Consider the following 22,430-nt stretch of genomic DNA (forward strand, 5'->3'; position numbering starts at 1 on the left):
CTGTCCAGACCACATATTTTTCAATTTTTTCTTGTTTGCTTTCTACTCCTGATTATTACAATAAACTTGTCTCAAAGTCTCCAGCAATACCTATGCCACCCCCTGAAGGTTGTGCTACCTTGAAATTCCTCTGCCAGATTAGTCTGTCATCTTTAAACTGAGCCTCACACAGAGTCTCAGGAAATGGGTAAAATTTAGACAACTTCTTAACACGAATGCAACACTAATGGCCTTTAGTTCAATTTCCAATGGAGTTCTCAGTTTCCTCTGAAACTTCATAAATACAGTTTTTACTGTCCAAAATTCTATCAGAATTCTGGTCTTTTGAGCTCCCACCTGAATCACCCATTAAGTTCTGCTCACAACAATCTAACATTTTTCTAGCTTGCATCTCTAAATTTTTCAAAAATTTCCTCACAAATTCCAAAAAGCTCCAAAATCTTCTAAGCTTCATGGTTAGGTTAGTCAAAGCAGCAACACTGCTTCTCAGAATCAATTTCTGTTTTAGTCACCTTTTTTTTTCTGCTATGACCAAAAGACCTGTCAAAAGCAACAAAAAAGAGGAAGCATTTATTTTGGGGCTCATGGTTTCAGAGGTCTCAGTCTGTAGGTGGCTGGCTTCATGTTCAGAGCATCATGGCAGAAAGGAGCAAAGCGGCTCAGGACATGGCAATCAAGAGGAGGGAGGGGAAGAGAGAGAGAAAAAGGTGAGGAGAGAGAGAGAGAAAGAGAGCTAGCAAGTGCAAGGGGTGGGGGTATATTATGCACTCCACTCACCAAGAGCAAAATATATACCCCAAAGACAGCTCCCAATGACCCATATCCCCTAGCCACACCCTATCTGCCTACAGTTACCAGCTAGTTAATCGCTGTCAGGGAACTAAAGCACTGCTTAGTTTAAGGCTCATAGAACCAAATCATTTCATCTCTAAACTTCCTTGCATTGTCTCATACATGAATGTTGTGGGTACATCTCATAATCTAGGCTATAACAAAAGGTTGACTTCCTCTGATTTCTACTTTAAGAGAATTTCTAACTTTTAAGTTTAGAGAAATATCCACTGAAAAGCGAATTATTTCCCACAACGTGACTTTGAGCTGTTAATGTCCCTCTAAACAAGTAGAGCAATTCTTTTCCATTCTTATTATGAAGTAGATTACAGAGGGGAAAAGGGTATATTGTCAGGGAGGGGAGAGTATTTGTGTCTGTTTTTGTGATGCATGTCTTCTAATTTTTTCTTTCCTCATGAAATGGTGCAAGATCTTCAATTCAGAGTTATAATAATAGGGAAGTTCATGAAATTGGAAAGGGGGTCTCTGGAAACAGGGGAAGAAGCAACTTTTGAATTGGTATGGGAAGCCAGGATCCCAGAAACAATAGCAGCAGCAAAACTAATGTGAAATGAAGAACCTACCAAAGGAGAAGGTGGGTAGAGGGTCCAAATCCAGGACCACTTAACTAGAGACACAAATGGAGATTTTATCTTGTAGTTACCTGTTATGATATTTTATTATGAACACATGAGAATGATGAGCTCTCCTCTCCAACATAAAAATTAGTTTCATTTGATTTTAAGTGTCCTTTATTCATGAATAGCAACTGTTCTGGCTATGTATTTCTACCTCTTCAGAACTAGTATTTGAGGGAGGGACATTGAAGAAGCATTCAATTTTTATTCCATGTGATTAAGGGTCTTTATTTATTTTCTATTAATGAAGGGATATTTTATGCAAGAGTGGATGGGATGCTCAGGGGAGAACTAACAACCTTTTGTGAAATTTGATCCATGCCTTGAAATCAGGCCAAAGGAAGCACTGCACATTGTCTACACCAAGGTGCTCAAAATGTATAGGACATTAGAACAGTAAAGAGATCACAGTGATAACTAATGACCTTCATCATTTACACAGAAGCACAAATGACCAATATGGATCTCCTTTCTCAAAAAAAGGGCAGATAATGTTTGTCCCTGTGTTAGTCAACTTTTTTCTTACTACGATACCAATACCTGACAAGGACAATTTAGAGGAAGAAAACTTTCTTTTGGCTCAAGGTTCCAGAGGTTCAGTCCATGGTGTTGTACTCTATTGGTCTGGGCCAAAGGTAAGGCAGAACATCATGGAGGAGGGGCACGGTAGAAAAGAACTGTTCCACTAATGGTGACCAGGAAGCAGCTATTATGACTGAAAAAGTGTCATAAGGAAGATGAATCTTTCCACCACATGCTCCAGTGATCTAACTCCTCCAGACAAATACCACCTGCCCACAGTTACTATCTAGTTAGTCTATTCAAACTAGGATGGACTGATTAGGTCACAGCTCAAGTAATCTAATCATTTCACATCTGAGTATTCCTGCATTAACACAAGACTTTTAGGGGACACCTCATATCCAAACCATAACAGATTTTATAAATTTGCGAGATCAAATAAGACCCTTAGGCTGTAATTTGAATGAGAACAATGGGAGTTGGTGTCTGATATAGCACCTTAAATTGAGTCAACACCTGAATTTGGATGGGGAGCAAAGTGGAAAAAAATAAAAATTACAAATGCCTTACTACTCAAAGCTTGGCTTATCAACTGGTTAATGTTGTATTTTCATATAATCAAGTCTGTAAACTTTTCTGAGTCTATCATTTTGGGAAAAAAAATGTTACTTTGAAGCAAATTGTTTTCTATTTTTTTTTTTCCAATAGTTGTTTCCGGGAATTAGATTTTTGTAACCATGGTACACTTTCCTCCTAAGGTGAATCATTTGAACACGCAACTACACAAGGGGTTCTGCCTTAGAGTCATGAGTTCTGATTGGTGTTGGCAGCTGTGTATTTTAAGGGAGCAGATCAATACCTATAGACTAACTGGCTTAGCTGAAATTACTGTTAACTGCCAACTTTGTCTTCTTTAAGAAAAAAAAAAAAAGGATTTTCTTCCCAACAAAGACTCTTTATAAAAGTAATAAGGTAATGGCATGAAGTGTGCTTACCATGCTGTAATCACACCCCGGGGGGAATGAGAGGTGCGCCACTGCACCTTTTGCTTTGTAATGACCCAGGGGTGTGATTATCGTATGACAACCACACTCCCTGTCATGCCTTATTGCTTATATATTCCACATGTCATAATGAATCCTGAAGCACTTTCTAGGTCTCATAGCAAAGGCAATGACTTTGAAGTATAGGAAGTTGCCAGATTTTCTAGGTACACATAGATTAACACTGTATACATTCGGGGCAATCATGAATGACTATTTTTAAGTGCCAACCAAGACACAGTTATTGGGGAACTTTTTTCTTGGTTAAAAATGTTTCTTTGGCTAACTTTTAACTTTTTTAATCCTCTGTTCTAATTTTGATGACTGTTAAATTATTCTGTTTCTGTACAGTACATTATACTCCTCCAAAACCATCTGGGAAATAACATCGATGACATAATTATCTTGCAGTTATCTGATGTGATGTTTTACTACAAAAATTGGAGAATGATGAGTTCTCCAACACAAAAATTAGTTTCATTTTATTTTAAATGCCCATTACTTATGAATACTGACCATTGTGGCTACAGATTTCTACATCTTCAGGTGTAATATTTGAGGGAGGGACATTGAGAAAACATTCAAATTTATTCCATGTGAATTAGGGTCTTAGTTTTTTTTTTTTTTTTTCCTCAGATGTTAGAGTTGCTACATTAGCTCTAGTTACAGTGTTGATTTTATGTTATTTGGATGTAGCAATTTAGCTTTGAGATTCTTCATTGCAACTGTTAATATATTCAAATTAAAATGTGTAGGGTTAATAGTAGACCTATAGGGAAGGAGAGAGATCAAGAATAAGAGATTTCTGAATCTAGCATGAAGTTTTAATATAATAAGACAACAAGGCAATAAACTAAGCAGTTATTTTTGATGCAACTTGCATGATTATCATACCACAGAATGAATCTGCATCTCAGGGAGAGGTTTCTAAGTAATTTTGCAACCTTCAAAATGTACAGAGCAGACAACACTTAAGTCCTACTGGCTCTTGCAGAGAAAAATCTGCAGTGCTCTCTTTATCCTGTCATTGTAACCCAGGTGATGAAGATGGTGGCCTTTCACGCTGATGAGTTGATTCAATGTCAGTGTCAACCTCAGGATCAACCATGTTAACCTTAGGTCATTTCAAGGAAAACTGTGTGCCAAAAGTGATGATTATTTAGCTGCCTACTGCATAAGTGGAGATTCTTCTGATTACCATAAAGGTCAAATATGCACACTCTGACTGGTGGTAATGAGTAGTTTTAAAGATGTTTTAGCCTTTTCTTAATCTTGCAATGTCACCAAGGCTTCTATTGTTATGCACCAAGGAATGTGCTTCTAATTGTACCATTTGCCCTTATTGTAGCTTGTACATAGAGCCAGTAGTGTGATGTTACTTATGTAACCACCCACCACATGTCCTAATAATTATTAGCTTTCAATAAAATGTATAATAAGGTAACTAGAGTCTGGAAAAACCCAAGGTTCTTAAAAGTTGAAAGCAATATTTAAGAAGCTTGTGTATCAAGTTCTGATAAGAGTGGAGAACAAAATAGGGTATAAAAATAGTTTTTAAGGTATGATTTTTTTTTTTTAAATTAAGAGGTTCCTTAGGAGACTCCAAATACTAGACATGTGTGTATGTGTGAATGCAGAAGTATTTGTACATATATATTCCCATATATGTAAAATATACTTGTATATGTGTTTATGTTGTGTTTACATTTTTTATTATTTAAAATTCACCTTAGAAAGAAGCCTTCATCAATTGATTCATTCAAAGATTAATATTAGTAATAAATTTTCTTATGAACAAAGAAATCAACAGAAATTGCACATAGAAATTTATCTAGAAGAGACTTGATAGCAGCATTTAACATTCATAAGAAATATGCAGTGTGGTGCCACATTTAAAAGATTCTAGAAATTGATTCTTTAGGTATTTTCAAAGAACCCAATTTTAAAATTGACAAGTTCAAAGAGTTAAAAATGTCATTATACACACAAAAAGTGAAATAAATATGCAAAATACTACTTAAAATATAAATCCCAACCCAAATCTGGTGCTTCTCAATAAATTAAATAAGAGTGAAACAATTCCAATTTTTTCTTTGTATTTCAATGACTGCTTGGATTTTAATAAGGACACTGACTAACCTTCTTGATATTCTCTATTTTAATAGCTGTCAAACCTTTCAGAATTCACTGTAGGTGAGTAAATACAATAGAAAAACTAAAAGTAGCTGGAGAAAATACAAATTGGATTGCAAGATAAGTTAGATTGAAAACATAAAAATGTAGGTTAGTGTTTGAAGTTTTCATGTTTTAAGTTATATCAAAATTTTAAAGATGATGAAAATGTGTCAATATAAGTATATAAGAAAAACGGATTCCATATAAGCATGAGGTATAAAAGTAGATTTACTTTGGACTTTTAGACTTATTTCCCTAAATTATGAAAAGTTGTTATGCTGACACTAGTGTTAGAGTGACTCCAATGCAAGGTAATAAAATTTAAACTTTGGTACAATTTGGAAAAGTTTAAGCCTTTTAATACTATTTGACCTTGTTGAAATCCTTTAAAAATGAACAGAATTATTTTATTATGAAAATGGGTAGTACATACGTTCATAAACTAATGATTATAAATTGAATTTATCAAGTACTTAAAATATAGTAAATGTTAATCCTCTCATAATTCTTGCTGTATCTAATGCATGAATCTATGACTTCCTTTGGATATATATCTAAGTGTGTGTGTGTGTGTGTGTGTGTGTGAGAGAGAGAGAGAGAGAGAGAGAATCTACATGATACCAAAAGTCTAGGTTAAAAGTGAGCATATTTGTTCTATACATTATTACTAAAACCACCTAGGACCAAGTTTACATTTGTGCCCAAGATATGTTCATAAATATTATTTGCACTTACAGGAATTCCAGTCACACTTGAAATCTAAATTTCCTGATTTCCCGAAGGAAATAGCAAATGGTAAAAGTCAGGGTTTTATTTTAGAAAATTATATTGTTTTATAATTCTTCAAAATATTTTTTAAAATTTGGGGATGGAGAAAAAACAAAAAATTAGAAAATATAATGAGATTTTAATTATGAATTAGATGATTTTTTCTTCTTTTAGTAATTAGTTTAGAAATTATGAGGCAGTACATGTAGGCTTACTAAATCTAGGAATGTAGCTGTCTTCAAATTGCCTGTTATTCCTCTCAAATGAGCAGATAAGGTGTATCATAGTTGGTATCAGAACTCTTTCTAGGGTATTTATTGAAGAATGTTGATTCCTGTACCTTTTTATGTTTTAACTTTATAATTGTCTACTTGAAATCCTTTTCCTAAGCTTTACTCTATAATTCATTGATGTCATTGTGTGTCTGTGTGTGTCCATGTGATTTTAAAAAACCAAAGAATATAAATTAATAAGACCTATAGACAAATGTAATAGAAGTTTTTAAATATAAAATGGAGTAAGTTTTAACTAGCTTTCATACATTAGGAAATATGTACATTTTTTTACACTTTCCCCTTTGTTTTCCAAAGGCTGTGTTTTTGTTGTACAAGGTTAAATTTCACATATAGAGTATGTCTTTATCTCCGTAGTATACTGAAGTTTCTTGTCCTAAACCATAGGAATGATTGTTAAATGTTCAGAAATTTTGGAAGTCAATTTCTTAAATATGTCATTGTTAAAAATTAACATGAACTCATGATTAAGTAAACTAAAACCAAGAGTAACAGATACTCAAAAGTGATCACATTCTAATTACCTTACTATATGTTACTATTATCTGTACTTTTGAGGTGATTGACCTCTCTTGTATCTGTATGGTGGAAGTATTTTATCATAATGTACTACTGCATCTTTCTGTTCTGTTTTCAGTGAACTTATTTTATAGTCTGAAATCAGTAATGGTAGAGTACTCAGCTGTTGAAAATTGCTAATCTTGTTTAATTGTTTTGTGACTTGTCCAGATTTTAGAAGATACTGTAGAAAAATTTAATAATGCATATAAAATTTAAGAGATTTCAAATCTGTGACTGTTGCATTGTGAATAGCCCCCAAATTTAAAGAGTTGTTATTCTAGTATTCAAAAAACCATTATTCAATAGTTGTTTGCATTATTGATGAATGGATGGAGTTCTGAATTGATGGATAAATACATGTTCACCTTTGCCTCATTTACTAATGTAAATGAAACCATCAACCAGCATTCAAGTTGGAGCTAAACGCATTCAACTGCAACCATGGGTTGACGGAACATAATAGTTTGGAAAATCAAAAACATTCTCTGAACATCAATTGGCTGCACTGATTTTACACACACAAAAAAAGAATATTTTTTTTTGTCAATTATGTTCTATACATCCTTTTATCAGTAAAATGACAAACAAGTATCTACACATACTTTTATTTTCCTGAAAGACATATGTAAGAGAGATACAGAGAAATACTAACTTAGCAATAAAGTTGCTAAGTTAGTATTCTGTTTTAGAGGATCACCAATTATTAGAAAGTTCTCATATGTAATAGAAATCAACATGTACGTTAAAAAATTTAGTTGATTGAAATACTTGATCTTTGGGACTTCCATTAAATAAGTCATGTTTAAATTGTAGCCTTTAAACTCTTTTTCTCTGAGGTTCCTACAACTTTCTCCTCTGGGACAAAAAGGTTTAATTCCTTCAGAATAGTTCTAATTCCTCTTTCTCTAGAAAAAAATAATCCTAATTTGTTTTTCATATAGACCTGATTTAATTTTTAAGCTGTTCTTATTGTAAAAAACTCTTTTGCATGTATTTCATTTATTGACAATATGGTTATGTTTTAAAGTAAAAAAAAATAAATATAATGTTTTGATGAGTGAGGATTTAGTTTTTTCTAGGTCATTATATTTCTATTCATCCCATATTTTATTGATTAAATTGATAAGAATTCGGCCCAGTTATACTTTATTTAGTTAATAGCTTCAGGCTTTTGAATATACCAACTGTCATCAAGGCATAAGATATCTATCTAGATTTTAATATTTAATGTTTTATCTACACATTTTGAAGTTGATATTTTAAACTTTGTGAAAGAAACCACGTATTAATCCTCTTACTTCCAATAGATCTTCTGTATTGTTATGCTTCAGGAGTAGTATTTGCAAAGTACTTTGAAATTATTACAACTTCTTTCGCTCTATCACCTATACCCTTTTGCAGTTTCTGAGGAAACTACATGCAATAAAAAAATGACAATCATTGCTATGCTCTATTGAAAGGCAGTTGTATACAGCCTAGGCTATTGAACTACACAGGGCTATCTCCTCCTCTACAGACCTGCAGATTAAACTTGGGCTCTGCACTCTCATGTTTGCCTGCCTGCATGGAGAAAGGAGAGTGATGACAGTGTTTGGTCTGACTTACATTTCCAGGTGACTACTTGGAGGAAAAAAGGAGCTACCTGGCTCATCTGTACCTACTCTTTTCTTCCATGTAGGGCAGCATCTGTGAGGTGGGCACAGTTGAAGTGTTAACTTAATCAGTTCAAATGAAACAAATGAAGAAGACATCATGTTTGAATAGCACAATCCCCATTCCAGCCTTAAATATAATATAATTATATATAAATCTGAATTATTATACACACACAGCATTTCAGGGTTGTAAAAATTCAAACAATATTAAGAAGTGTACAGAAGGAAATGAAGATTGCTTGAATTCCTACTCAAATCAGATGCTGCCATTAATGGTTTGGTAATGACAATTCTCAAACATTTCTTTCATATATACACAGTCATTACCCCAAATGGGAATACCTCATGCATTTGCTTTTATTCTTGAGTCTCTTTTAAAAGAAGAAGGTATGGCTTGTTTTTTTTTTTTCTTTTTAACTTACCTTTCTCTCAATTTCTTCACTCTCTCATCTTTCCTTTCAGTCCTGCGCATTCTTCATCTTTTTCCCCATGGTCATAAAATCCCATATAAATATTTGTATATGTATGGTCCTTCTATCTTCGAAGGAAATTGAACAATATCATGTATTTTCAGTACCTGAGTTCTGAGCAAATTGTGAAAACAAAAGAAGCAGCCGAAGGAGGGGGTGTAATGTAATTTTAAACAAGGTTACGTTGGAGGATATGAAAGCCACAGGTTCTGCTTCCTAAGTGTCAGGGTCATGCTAATTTAATTACCCCCAGTTACTGCCTGGGCTTAGCTGGGGCAAGTCCCCACTTTAGGTAACTGTGGAAGAGGCAATGGCTTGTTCTGAAAGACTTAATGCACAGAAGACTAGCGCTCCATGTGGGCAGGGTCACTGCATGAGGAAAGGGGCAAGAAGGGTGAGCACTGACTTCCAGGGGCCACAGCTGTCCCCGAAGTTTCAGAGCAGAACAACTTTCCTCAAAGTTCCTCACATCCCAGATAAACAAAAGGGACATGTGAATCAAACATGTCCAGTTTATACTTTCCAAGATGTCACTCTACCTCCTTGGGAATTATAATTTGAAATCTTTCAACATGAGAGGAATGTTAAAAACAGTAGACAAGGGTTCCTCTCAACACACGGTTTGGGGGCTCCTTTTTTTATTTAAATAAAATCACATTATTATATACTTCCGAATCTCAACTCTTCTTGCTCAATAATACATAAAAAAAATCTCTCAGAGAAAAAAGATATAGACCTAAATTTATTTCTTGTGATTGGTTCAGGTTATTCTAAGATGGAAAGATACACCAAAATTATTCAATTCTTCACTTTTTTAATGATCTTTTAGCTATCTATATTTTTTAATCCTTAGGTAGTTCATATGTCTATATGTTTTTCAGTATTCCATTTTAATAAAAAGGACTATATATATATATATATATACATTCTTTCAAGATTATTTATTTTTACATTTAATACTCTACTTTATCTTGGATAGTGAGAACTATAAACAATAAACTCTATTACTCCTATAAGTAGCATTTTATTAAACACCTTTGCACATAGGTATTTAATGTGTGGGCAGCACTTAAGCTATGCTGTGGATAGGTTTCGTGGGGTGAGACTAGTAAATTAAGGGACATGTGCAATTTTGAGAGATATTAATAGGATTTCCCATGGGTTGAAACAGTTCATTTTTTCAACAGCAACATATAGCAAATAGATTTACTTTAATACCCCTTAGCAGTAAATATTCCCACTCACATTTCCATATTTGCCAATCTAATGACTGTAGTGTGAGAGCTTCCAGTTATGTGCTGGATTGCTTCATAACTTCAAGAAGGATTCTAATAAAAATTCTCCAGACTAGAGAGGCCTTTGCCGACTGACATATTTGTAGATGTTAACCTCACCCATTATCTTTATCCCCCATGTCTTTATCACGTATTGTAAGTTCTGTACCACTTTTCCTCACTGAATATATTTTTATGTGTATGTTGTCTGCTCTACCCTTACTTAAATTTATAAGCTTTATGACGGCATTGACTTGTTCTTTTTGTTTATTAAATACTTGGCACTCAGAATTGAGTAAACAATTAATTTTTTTTATTTTTCAGTGTATTGGTGAACATTTTTTATTTTTTCAGTGATTGTTTGGCTTTTCTTTCCTTTGAACTGCTTATTTATATTATTTAGCCATATTTGTAGTTGTTTTATCAATTTTGAAGTGTTTTGACATAACATAGATATTAATATCTTGTTTAAATATTAATACAGTTCTCATTTTTTAAATTTACTTATAGGCATAACATAGGTATTAACAGCTTGTTTAAATGTTAAAAATAGTTTCTGTAATTTTTTTTTGCTATATTTGTAAAATATTTTGCTTTCCCTTTTATAACTTTAATTTTTCTACAGCGGATGTCTTATATATTCTGAATATCCTATCATGATTAAAATATTCACCAATATATGTATTTTTGAAGTTTTATTTATGTTTACATTTAGGATTTTACCTTATGTAGAATGAGGATAAGTCCAACTTAGTTTTCTTCAAATGGATATCTACTACACCAGCAACAGTTTTTCTTCTTTTATTTCATGTGTAAATTTGAGTTTATTAACTCAATCAGTAGTACTACAACTACAGAAGTAAATATGTATTTACAACTTAAAGCTTGGTTCACTTTATTTTTTAAATTGATACATAAAGACATAAAATTGTACATGTTAGTGGGGTACTTTATAACACTCAATGCATGTATATATTTTGTATTATTCAAATAAAATTTAATGTTTGTAGTAGCTCAAACTTGTATTCTTTCTCTGTTGTTAAAACATTTACAATCCTTTCTTTTAGTTTTCAGAAATGTACAATACATGTAGCTATAATCACCAGACTGCACCAGCAACCTATTTATGTTAATCATTGTTTCCCACCCAATAGAAGCATCATCTTTGCCATCCATTAAATTACTTCCACTCTTGACTTTGTTTCTTAGCTCTCTATACTTCAATTGACCTATTTGTCTATTTCTAGTTTGATTATAATACCTGTATAGATTGTTTTCATGACTGAAAAGTAACCTGCAATTTAATTTTACTTCAAAGTATTTTTTTGGTTATTCTCATGAACTTAATGTTTTGTAAAAACTTTGGTGCTATTTTACCCAGTACAAAACAAAGCATACCACTAATAAGTATTTGTTCAAATTGAAATCATTCATTTGAGGGATATTGTATATTTAGTATGATAGTAAATCATTCAATCTCAAAACTTATGTATGAGTTACCCTTTGTTGCATAAAAAAATATCGTCCTAAATGCATTGGTTTAAAATAACAATGAATCACTGTTATCTATATATTTTTATGATTCAGGAATTAGGGAAGGGTTTGACTGGAAGGTTCTGTCTTGAGGATCTTTCAGGAACTTGCAGTCAGATGAGAAGATAATTACAGGGGCCAAGGTTACATAAATGCTTCTTTCCTCACATGTCTGTTTGATGCCTAGGCTGGGAAGGACTACCAATGTAACATTGCAAGATGAGATATATATTGTTGCAGCCATCATTGGAAATGACCATTGCCTACAACATGGTATATCTTTAATTTATACTGTCATTGTTTATAGGCTTTAGCATGATTTAATGATTTCATTTTTATGTGTCCTGCATATTTCATGTTAAATTTAATCTGTAATAATTTGTAATTGTTGTTTCTATTGCAAATGGAATATTTTCCCTTTGATTTCTATCCTCTTCTTGTTAGTATAAAGAAAATCACTGATCTTTGAATATTTGTCTTAATCCAGCCATTTACTACATTTCCTTTTTAAATTCAAGAAGTTTTTAATAGAATCTTCTGGGTTTTCTTAGATATTCAGTAATATTATTAACAAAAAAAGAGATAATTTTCCCAAATGAAACTGATTAATTTTTCTCTTTTCTTCTAGGCAGGAGAATCTCTGAAGAAATGTTGAATAATAATGGAGAGCAAGCATTCTATTCTTGTTCCTTATTTTAAAATAAATGGTTATGTATTGTTAAGGAGATTGATGATTGCTATTGCTTTTGTTAAATAATCTTTATCGAATTTAATTAACTTTTTTTTCTATTTATATTGTGCTTGAATTGCCTCAAAACACTGGTATCATCCATATTCTGTAAGTTAGACAAAACAGAAGCATCTGGTCCTGATGTGCTTGAAATAATCAACTTTTAAAATCACTTTTTAAAAGTTGAATTTTAAGTCAACTTTTAAAATTCAGTCTTTTCTCTGATACTTTTTCTTATTTTCTACTTTTTTCTGTATTTCTTCTTACTACTTATATTTTGCAAAGCAATCATCAATTTCCTCCAGATTTCTTTATTTCTAGAGTAATACTTCTTATTTATTTATTTATTTATTCACTGAGTTCATCATTGATTTTTTTTTTTTTTTTTGGATATCAATTCCACAGGGATTGTGTAATAAAAACACCTTTTCTAGTTGCCTACAAACTCTCCCATGCTTCTTTAACTAATGGCTTTCTGCATTCTCTCTCCTATTAGCCATGACTTACTTCACAATAATTTTGTTATTTCTATCATCTGCTCAATCCTCAGTTCTTATTAATATTGAAGTCAGATGATGTTACTCCTCTCTTAAAGTCATCCAATGGATCTCTATTAACTCTCTGACTTTATGCCCTACTCATTTTTGTTTCTCTTTCTCTGCTTGAGCACAGTAACCTTTCTATGGGTACTCAAACCTGCCAGGCTATTTATTCCTTTTTTTTATTATTAGTTGTTCAAAACATTACATAGCTCTTGACATATCATATTTCATACATTTGATTCAAGTGGGTTATGAACTCCCATTTTTCCCCCGTACACAGATTGCAGAATCACATCGGTTATACATCCACTTTTTTACATACTGCCATAGTAGTGTATGTTGTATTCTGCTGCCCTTCCTATCCTCTACTATCCCCCCCTCCCCTCCCCTCCCCTCCCATCTTCTCTCTCTACCCCATCTACTGTAGTTCATTTCTCTCCCTTGTTTTTTTTCCCTTTCCCCTCACTTCCTCTTATATGTAATTTTGTATAACAATGAGGGTCTCCTTCCATTTCCATGCAATTTCCCTTCTCTCTCCCTTTCCCTCCCACCTCTCATCCCTGTTTAATGTTAATCTTCTTCTCATGCTCTTCCTCCCTGCTCTGTTCTTAGTTTGCTCTCCTTATATCAAAGAAGACATTTGGCATTTGTTTTTTAGGGATTGGCTAGCTTCACTTAGCATAATCTGCTCTAGTGCCATCCATTTCCCTGCAAATGCCATGATTTTGTCATTTTTTAGTGCTGAGTAATACTCCATTGTATATAAATGCCACATTTTTTTTTATCCATTCATCTATTGAAGGGCATCTAGGTTGGTTCCACAGTCTAGCTATTGTGAATTGTGCTGCTATGAACATCGATGTAGAAGTATCCCTATAGTATGCTCTTTTAAGGTCTTTAGGGAATAGTCTGAGAAGGGGAATAGCTGGGTCAAATGGTGGTTCCATTCCCAGCTTTCCAAGGAATCTCTATACTGCTTTCCAAATTGGCCACACCAATTTGCAGTCCCACCAGAAATGTACAAGTGTACCCTTTTCCCCACATCCTCGCCAGCACTTGTTGTTGTTTGACTTCATAATGGCTGCCAATCTTACTGGAGTGAGATGGAATCTTAGGGTGGTTTTGATTTGCATTTCTCTGACTGCTAGAGATGATGAGCATTTTTTAATGTACTTGTTGATTGATTGTATGTCCTCCTCTGAGAAGAGTCTGTTGCTATTTACTCCTTAACTGAGGAACTTCTACCCAGATAAACTCACAGTTTGGCACTTACCTCATTCAAGTCTTAGCTAAAATTGATCTCTTCAAGAATCCTTCCATAATCACCTCACTTAAAACTGTAATCTCTCTCAGGTTTCATGGTTTTATCCCCAAAACATTTGTCATCATACATTAAATTAGAACTTTTCTTCATTTACTTAGTTTGTTTTTAGTTTTGTTTTCTTATATAATATCATTTACCCAGAATATTAAGGGAGAGGTAACTAGGTATCTGATGAATAAATACATTATACAGTATGATCATTGATCATTTGCAGTTCCTCCCTATGATCTTTCCAACATGGTGCCTTTGAGTGGCCAGACTTTTTATAAGGCAATTAAATCTTCAAAGCTATGTGAAAGAAGAAGGAAAGAGAGAGAGAGAGAGAGAGAGAGAGAGAGAGAGAGAGAGAGAGAGAGAGAAGAGAGCAGTGTTATCTTTCATGACCCAATCTCAGAAGCCACTCAGAGTCATCACTACCATCACTAACAATTCTATTGGTCAGGAAATTACAAAGATCTGTGCAGGTTAAAGAAATGAATAGCTTGTACATGAAGAGTAACTATTTCTTAAATTTTTCTTTTATTCTTCAGGACTTTTACAGTTATATCTGATTTTTGAAGGATGTTTTAGAACATATATCCTATGATTTTTATCTTTTATATAATTATTTTTCAGTTTTTACTTTTATTAATTTAAATGTCTTGCATTTAAGTTATTTTAATAATTTCTTGAGATAAGGTTGTAATAACATCTATCTTTCACCTTTTAAAAAATCTACTTTTTTTCCCCTTTGGTCTGGATAGCTTTAAAAATGTACCAACCTTGATAGCTAGTGTTGTTTTTTTTTAATTTAAAACAATTTAGCTTTTATGTCCTATTTAAGAATATTTTTCTAAGCAGTCAAAATATACCAGTAATGCTTACAATATTTGTTTTTGACTACAATTAATACTGATCAAAAAATGTTGTGAATTTTATTGATTTTGAACAGATAAAAGTTTTTATATTATAACATTACAGTTTCTTACATAATAATTTTTGAAACTATTTCATATACATATTAATATTTTAATATTAAATTTTTATCTATTAATAATATTATCATGCTTTTTTCTATCTTCTTACATTTCATAGATAGTGTATGAAATGACTAACAAATGCCCAGTAAAACAGATATTTTTCAAATGCAATCTGTAGGTATCTACTCTCAAAATAAATTAGATTTTTGTTGCATTTTTTTTTTTTTTTTGGAAGGTGATCATCTCGGGCAATTTGCCCTAATTTGTTTATTTTTTTTTAAATTTTTTATTGTTGGCTGTTCAAAACATTACATAGTTCTTGATATATCATATTTCACACTTTGATTCAAGTGGGTTATGAGCTCCCATTTTTACCCCATATACAGATTGCAGAATCACATCAGTTACACATCCATTGATTTACATATTGCCATACTAGTGTCTGTTGTGTTCTGCTGAAAAATATTGCTTTCATATTAGTTCATGTTCACTTTTAAACACAATTCTATTTTTTTCCTTTTGATTGAGAAGTCCCGTAGTACCTTCTCATTTCACTACTCTCATTTGCTTATTATTCCTGAATCTTTGAACATGCTACTTTCTCCTCTCCTATTCTCTGTTCCCCAACCCACTAACATGCTATGAGTCAACATTATCACCTTTGAGTAACTTTTCCTACTATATTTTGTCTAGAGAAATCAAAAACATCAAGATAGGTGTAGTTTTCTCCTATAATTAAATTCCAGATAATCCAATTGAAAAGCTCACATACTAACCCAAAGACCCAGATGTTTATTGATGAAACTTCCATTATCACAGTGTAATTCCACACTCACAACACTTACAGCCAAATGTGGTCCTTGGTGATTTCTCTAACATGGAGATGTAGATAGAGAAGAAAAAAAGGAAAGAAAGAAAATCTTCCAGATTACACACACCAAAGATCCCCGTGAGTCCTGGACAGTTGTACAAATTACATGTGTATAGTGTCAGTTGAATAAATAGAAACCTGTTTTCAAGGAGCTAGTATGATTCTCCAGGGCTTTACATAAAGAGTACTTTCTGTGGGCTCTTCCTTTGTCTGTATCCTCAGATTGCTCAAAGGAGAGAAGACCTCAGACAGGTACTTTTCCTCAATATCTTGTAGAAAATTCACAGTGATTTCTCCTGTTTCTTTTCTCCCCTAACTTAAATCAATACAGTTCTGATCAGGTGTGCTGGAAAGAGAGTGAGCGTGAAAATAAGCATGAGCCAGTAAAAGAGGGTACACATAGGCCAGAAAGAGCCCTGCCCTCCAGTAGGATGATTAGGTCTATCAGATTAGCAGCTCACTTCTTGAAAGAACAGGAAGATGGGAGACAGTATGGAGAGGGAGCTTGGAAGAATGCCTCTCTTTTCCTTCTTTTAAATCAGTGTCAATTCCTACAATTAGTTTTATATGAATCTTAAGTTTTCTGAACATTTCTAAACATTTAGGATAAAACCAAAGTTGATTCTTTTTTGAAATATTATAGTTATTATTATCCCTTATCATATTGAGGTGGTCTTTTATTGATTGGTTGAATTCATCACATATGAATGCATTTTAATAGTTTCTGCTAATTTTTTTCAATATTTCTAATTATTTTTGAAATTTTTTTGTATCATCAGAGAGTCAGCTATTCAATAAAATTAAAGTGCCAATCTCTTTTACATCATACAACAGCACATATCAAGTCCAGTGTGTTATTTTGTGTCTGGTGCATAGCAAGTGCTAAATAAATAAATATTAGTAGTAGTAATAATCTTTCTGTGTTATAAACAGAGGTGATGAATTACAAAAAAGTGACTTGTGGTACACCACTAGTAAGTTCTATTCAATCTTACAAAATATTAACTAGATTTTTTTGGATATGATAATTCAAATAATTGAGTTTAACTGAATGTGTAAACATGTAGTCCACATGTTTTGCCTTTTGAGGAAGAGGAATATACTAGGAAACATTATGATACATGTCACAAATCAAAATACACAGACTCTTTGGTTCCAGTGGTTTATTTTTTAACTATGTATAAAACATCTATTTTATAATATATCCTAGAAATTTATGAATAATGGAAGTCATAGTCACTAGTTTGTGTAATGTATGTAATGTTTTAAAAATAACTCTGTGCTTCCTTATTAGCAAGCCACTTTTTTTCTTTTATACCCTGCCCATTGTTAAAGCTAATTCATAAGACTAGAGTCAGGAGAAAGAGGATATTACTAAGGTATAGCCCTTAGTAGAAATTAGAGGAAAGATAATTCTCTCTCTTCAATAGAAGTATGAGGTACAAGTATATTTTAAATATTGAGGAATGGAGAAAAGAGAAGCAAGTGGTAAGATATGTATGATCTGACCTCCACACAAAATCTTAACTGAACTGAAGAAGGCTGTATAGGTTGAGGTAAGAATTTAGAATAAAGAGTTTCTTGCCTCTCTTTCTGTTGGAATTAAGAAAGAGTGTGTGCATCAAATAGTAAGAGGTGAAACAACATCATTTTGCAGGGAAACAAAGAGAACGTGAGTAAATATTCCCTACCTGCATTGGCTCCCCTGTGATATAGAAAGGATCTAGAGGCTCCTGTTCATCCTAAGAGAAAGTCAAACATAACTGGGCAATGAAATGGCAGTAAATAGATATACATATGACCCTCTAGCCAAGCACTGTGGATAGGCTTGCCTGGGCAAAGAGTTAGTCTTGTTTGGGTAATTTAATTTCAGGTGATAGCTGAGGTAGGTTGAATCAGTAACAAGGCTACCAGTTCCCAGTAAAATCAAAACAGAAGAGATGACCAGGCCATGGACTCTTCAATTCCCTGGTGCCTAAAGCTTGGAATTTCCCGTAAACCTGTGCATCACATCTCATTTATATCAGAAGGCAGCACACATCAGGTCCTAATGGTAAAAGCTACAGGCTGAGCTCGTGACAAGATAAATGGTAGCTGACAGAATTTAGCAAGTCCCCTCTGAAGACAACAGTCTAGCTTGATGGTATGTTATCTTGCTGAAAAATTCCATTTTAAATATCAGAAGTGAAAGATTAACTATTTTCATCCAAATTCTAATGTTGTTCTGAGTAAATGGATGCTTTAGACCAAAGAAGGCAAGTGTCTTCTTGGAAAGGGAAAAGATTCTCATTAGTAAGATTCAAAATAACATCTCTGTTGTATTTATAGAATGGAATCAAAATACTACAAACATCCATTCTATTTATGAAAGGTGCAAAGATTATTAGAGCAAAAAGAGATGTGATAAATGATCTCAACTAGCCTCAGAGATGAGGACTCTGAGATTTCAAAGAACTTTAGGTAACTTGCCCTGGGTTGCACATCAAGGATAGAATCAAGTTAGATAAGAACACATCCCTGCGTCTCATTCTGGTGAGTCCTCTCCTACCCATTATCTCCACAAACTTGAGGACTCCTCACCCTGTACATTTATCCATTCATCTGTAAGTATTGCAAGACACAATGCTTCATTGATTCTTCCTTTTGCAGATTCAATTTCCTGCTTAAATTCTGGCTCTAAAAGGAGCTTGCTCAAAGAATGACTGCTGGGCAAATTATATGATGATCTTAGTAATTTAGTATCATCCTGCCAATATTAGACTTCTTAATTCTGTTTTTTTTTAATGGTAGATATCTAGAGAATTCTTCATTCTGGTCAAGAAATTTTCATGGTAATAGTTTTGATTTTTAAAGGGACTTAAATGTTTCTTTTAAAAGAAAGACCTAGAAAAATTCTTCAACTATTATTAATTCTCAGAAAATAATTTAATTGAAACTTACTGAAGCTAATTAAAAGGATAATTTCTCATTTTGCTTCGTGGTCCCATGGACTTAATTCAACCAAAGAGTTATATATACTTTTTTTTTTTATTTTTTTGGAGGTAACTGTGCTCAGAGTCAGCATCAGGGGATCAAGATGAGAAATGCTCTCATATTTCTATTCTTCTATCTCATGACAAAAACATCTTGTACCAGTTTACTCTTTCTAAATAATTTCACCTTTTCTCATGTATATTTTAATTATTATATTTTTAAAGCTATCACATATTTTTAAAACCTTTTTAAAATAAATCTTGTTTTGAGTATATAATAATTATCCAATACATCTTAGCAAGCATTTATTTACTTTTATTTAATACTGTAGCTCTTACTACTTGTCAGACATTACTCCATATGCCTCACAAAGGTTGATGTATGTACTATAGTATTATATACCACCCCATTTTATAAATGGAGAAATTGAGGAACCAAAATATTAGGCCTATAGTAAAACTCACATATTTGCTGTGTACATTCATCTTCTTAACCAAGTTTCCAGGAGTCATTCCTTAGGCTGATGCTAGGGATAATGAAGACAAACAAAAGATCACGTGTGTTCTGATGAAATTTGACTTACAATGCACTGTTGATAGAGATGTAAAACAGCAATATTAACTAGTATGGAGATAATATAAAAAACACTATGGGAAAGCACAAAAGGGAATTCAGAGAAACAGACACTGAACTTGGGCTCCAAGAATGGGTTGTATGTAAGTGGAGAGTTATTTAGGCAGAGAAAGGAAAGAGAGTGAGCAAGCAAATACCAGCCAATGGAAAAGTGCAAGATGTCTTTCTATAAACATATTCATGTTTTATGGCTGGGAGTTGGAAATAAGAAATTAAAAAAATAAAGCACAAGGAATTTAGTAGGGCCAGATTAAAAATGACATGCAAGGTGAGAATCAAAATTCTGAATATATCCTGGGAACATATGATGCTTTTCTAGGTGATTTTTCACAGAGAATGATGTGATTACTTTTGAGTTTCACAAGGTGAATCTAGCAGTGACGTAGAGAACAGATTTGGGTGAGGAAAGACTGAGTGAAGCTTCCAGTAAGGGCTACTGCAAAATATGGGTACAAGGAAATTAAAGAACTAATAAGGTAATGGAAGTGAGAATAAGATGAAGAAAGCAATAAGAAATATGAGAAGACTAACAGGCTTACAGGACAAAATAATGGATTTATGTGAGGAAATAGTGAATTTAAAGAAAATATTCCCTGGATTTGGTTGCAAATATTGTAAAAAAGGAGAGAGAGAGACTAAGGTTTTTGATGTAGATTTGGGAGTCCTTTGGATTTATGGTTATGGAAGTTTGGGGAGTAAACACATGGGAGTGGAGATAAAGATAATGTCAAAATATCATGAGAAAGAGCATGAATGTAGCAGAATTGGATATAGTAAAGAAGGCTTTGAAATCCAGTGGGAAAAATTTTTAAAGGAAGCACATGTGGCTAGCCACCTCCAATGCACCCGAGAATATTAGTGAGATGAAGATGATGACATTTGGCAGTTAAGAGGACAATTAGTGAAAAACTTTTTTTTTTTTTTGTTTTAACCCTGTAGGCTAAATGCAGTTGTTCAATAGTGGCTCCCAATGATGTTCATTTCCTAACTCCTGATACCTTTGAATGTTACCCTTTATGGCAAAAGAGATTTCATAAATATGATCAAGTTGAAGGTCATGAGATTTGTGTGTCCTGGATTGCCTAGCTAGGTCCAGTCATGTAATCACAAGTGTACTTATGCAGAGAAAGAGAATGCAACAGAAGCAGTAACGTTAAGGCTGTACAACATGCTCAGTGGCTGGTTTTGAAGAAGAAGGAAGGGACCATGAATCAGGGAATGCAAAGAAAGCAGCTGTAGAACCTGGAAGTCAAGGAAATGGCTTCTACCTCAGAAACCCCTGGGGAAGAGCTGACTTCTGTCTTTCCCCTGTGCTCTTCTTCTCCACTGCAGCAGAAAACTCAGCAAAGTTGAAAGGAAATGGGAAACCCTAATACATACTGGACTGAATTTTTTAGTATCCGGCCCACTATTTCAGGAAGGAGTAGCAGAAGAGATGGCTGGCAAGGGGAAAGGCAACATTGGTTCCACGTGGCTACTCCTGAATCCATGTACACTATCTGTGCTACAGATGATGGAATTCTGTCTCCCCAAGAGCAGGCAACATTCAGGCTGAAAGTTTAAAGGAAAGGTGAAGACAGTCAGTCAATGGAAGATGATTAATAAAGTGGGAGTGAAGATTGTAAGGATCAATGTTTTAATAAAATATGTTTGAAAAAGTAGATAAGTAAAGAGAAATATTTAAAATAATACAGATTGAGATAATATTAAGGGAAAGGCCAAACACGAGGCCTTGTACAGCAGGGCACAGAAACCCAAATGTCTACCAGAGGGTTAAGAGAAACACTTTGATAGAACCCTTGGTAAACTGCAGAGCATATAGCCTCCAAAGACAGCTGTGGCCTCTTACTGCCAAGAGGAAGGAGAGGATATTCAACTGTTATCAGATTTTCCAGTTTATAAAAAGAATGTGAATAATAAATGTGTGTTTTTACATGAAGTCTTCTAATTATGAATTGTAAAAATCTGTATAGACTTTCTATCACTGCAATAACAGATTGCTACAAATTTCGTGCAACACAAGTTCATTTTCTGAGAATCCTGGAGGTCAGAAACCTGAGACAGGTGGGCAGGAATGTTCCTTCTGGAGGCCCCAGGGAGAATCTATTTGCCTCCTCTTCCAGATTCTAGAGGCAACTTACATCCTTTGGATCATGGCCCCCTTCTTGTATCTTCCAAGTTAGCATGATAATATCTGCAAATCTCTGTCACTCTGCTTCTTTTATCACATGTTGCTGACTCCTCCATTGTTTCTCTCATAGGAACCTTTTGATTGTCACTGGTAATCCATGATAATCTCTCCATCTCAAACTTCTAAACTCAAATCACATCTGGAATTCTCTCCAGCCATTTATGGCAACATTTTCAGGCAGCAACAATGCCAAAATTGTCGTGTGTCAGTCAACATAAAAAGGTTAATTAGACAGATCAGTGGGACAAACACATTTTGCACTATCAGTTTGTAGACTTTGGAACTTCTACTTGAGCTCTTTCATTTTATCCCTCACTTCTTGTGGCATCTTAAATAACAAGAGGTTTCAAACTTGGAATGAGGTTATGCTATGAAATGAAAAATGCAGATAGTAGAGTTTGTTTAAATAAAATTATATATGCCAGGGATTATGTAGGCAATACT

At 33.6% G+C, this 22,430-nt stretch overlaps 1 long non-coding RNA gene across 3 annotated transcripts; it reads left to right on the forward strand.

The window, feature by feature from the left end:
* Window positions 1-657: 657 nt before the first annotated feature.
* On the forward strand, window positions 658-12,490 carry LOC125611369. 3 transcript variants are annotated; one of them, XR_007341531.1, is made up of 3 exons: window positions 658-707; window positions 11,951-12,036; window positions 12,392-12,490. It is a non-coding gene; the product is annotated as an uncharacterized LOC125611369 (long non-coding RNA). The 3 variants fall into 3 exon arrangements; XR_007341530.1 differs by lacking the exon at window positions 658-707 and adding an exon at window positions 5,061-6,004; XR_007341529.1 differs by lacking the exon at window positions 658-707 and having other exon boundaries at window positions 10,877-12,036.
* Window positions 12,491-22,430: the final 9,940 nt, after the last annotated feature.

The sequence above is a fragment of the Marmota marmota genome, unplaced genomic scaffold, assembly GCF_001458135.2.
Source record: "Marmota marmota marmota unplaced genomic scaffold, marMar, whole genome shotgun sequence".
In the NCBI taxonomy this organism is placed as follows: domain Eukaryota; kingdom Metazoa; phylum Chordata; class Mammalia; order Rodentia; family Sciuridae; genus Marmota; species Marmota marmota.